Below are 1,892 nucleotides of genomic sequence, written 5' to 3'. Positions count from 1 at the left end.
GATTATAGTGCAAACATACACTGACTATTGAAGTGCACCAGAGAATTTCAAATGAAAATCAGATTGTGTTTTATGGATTCTAGGAAGCCCCCACTTATCTGATGGTCAAAAAGTGGAATAAGAGAAAGAGTGAAGGAAGAATTTAAAATATTCCAATATGAGGGGAAAGTATCTGAATTTGATAAATTATTGTCCTCTGATGACAATCACCTGATCAGTAAAATGTATACATTATTGCTGAGATTTAGTATGGAGGAAGAACAAATTAAGCAAAGTATGATTAGATAGGTGACAAATCTGGGAATATATATATATGAGATATAATGAGAAGAAATTTGAAACAAGAGGCTACAATTGACTTGATCCTATAATCTTAAATAAAATGTTTATAAAATGATGTATAATTGGTATGTAACCCCCAACAATTTAGCTAAAATACACACAGATATATCAAACCCATTCTGGAAATGTACAAAACAAGTGGAAAACTTTCTTCATCTATGATGGAAGTATAGGAAGGTAAAGAAATATCGGTTCAAAATTAATAAGATAATAGAAATCAGTCAGTCAATCTTTATTAGGCATAGAAAAACAACATGCATTTACAATAAAACTTCAGGATCATTATTAAAATTTAAGGCATAATCTTGTTGCCTCCACCAGAAAATTGGCCATTAACCTGGTAATATGTGGGTTCCAATATTCCAATAAGTATTCTACTGATAACCCATCCAAACAGATATTCATTTCCAATAACCTTCTTAACAATTTTCCCCTTGGAATTATATATAATGGACAAAGCAATACAATATGATGGAGAACATCTGGAGCTTGATCACAGTGACATACACAATTAAAAAAATGGGGTCTGGAGATATTTGCCCCTGGTCACATTTGAGGGGTGTACATTCAGTCTTGCAAACAAAAAGGCCTTCCTCAGCTCCAGCAGTGAAAGGATTTGAAAATAGTCTGGTATCCTACCCTGCAAGGGAGAGATACCGAGCATCGCCGGAGAACGCTCTCTAGGAGGCATTGGATATGTCCGTTGATGTTCTCTCTCTGCAAGGTAGACCCTAATAGATTCAAGACACTCCTTTTTGGTAAGTAAAAGGAGAGAATCAAAATTTAAACCCACAGAAATTACTTTACTTTCATAAAATTTAGCCCAACTAGCATAGTAAACGTCAGATAGTAGGAACCATAAAAGACTGGATCTATTAGGCCAGAAATGTATCTTAAACCATCAACCAGGCTTCAGTTTCAAGAGCATTCAATCCCAATTCTGCATAGAGAGTCAGATGGTGTACACATGGCAGTACAGATAATAGTCTCCTGAAATGTGTCTGCAAACATTCAATCTCCTTATTTAAAGGCTAGAATCCAGGTGAATATGCTGTAAAGTAATTTGACTTTGTAAATTTTTAAGGCCGCTAGAATATCCTGGTTGCCTTTTTTATAATAAAAAGATTGTATAGCCGCCAATGATCTTTTCCCTGTTTTATCTCTCTGTTTACTCTATTGCCCGTTAAAATGAAAAAGGACACCAAGGTAAACATACTTTTTGACCTGCTCAATTGTTTGATTACCAATCTTCCACGTTCTCGGTACAAAGCTCTTAGAAAATACCAATATTTTGGATTTCTCAAAGTTTATCAGTAGGTGAAATTTGTCACAATATTCAGAAAATCTTTTCAAGGCTCTTACCATCCCCACCTGAGATAGAGAGAGTCATAAAGTATCGTCGGCATATTGGAGTACAAAAAGCGGACAATTTCCCAGTGAAGGTGGGTGAGAATCTACTGTGGTCATAAAGGCAGGTAGATCAGGCACAAATAGATTAAACAAATGAGGAGCCAACACACAACCCTGTCTGACTCCTATACCAGAGTAGA

This window comes from Sceloporus undulatus, chromosome 2, assembly GCF_019175285.1.
Source record: "Sceloporus undulatus isolate JIND9_A2432 ecotype Alabama chromosome 2, SceUnd_v1.1, whole genome shotgun sequence".
Lineage (NCBI taxonomy): Eukaryota > Metazoa > Chordata > Lepidosauria > Squamata > Phrynosomatidae > Sceloporus > Sceloporus undulatus.
This window is presented reverse-complemented; position numbering follows the sequence as displayed.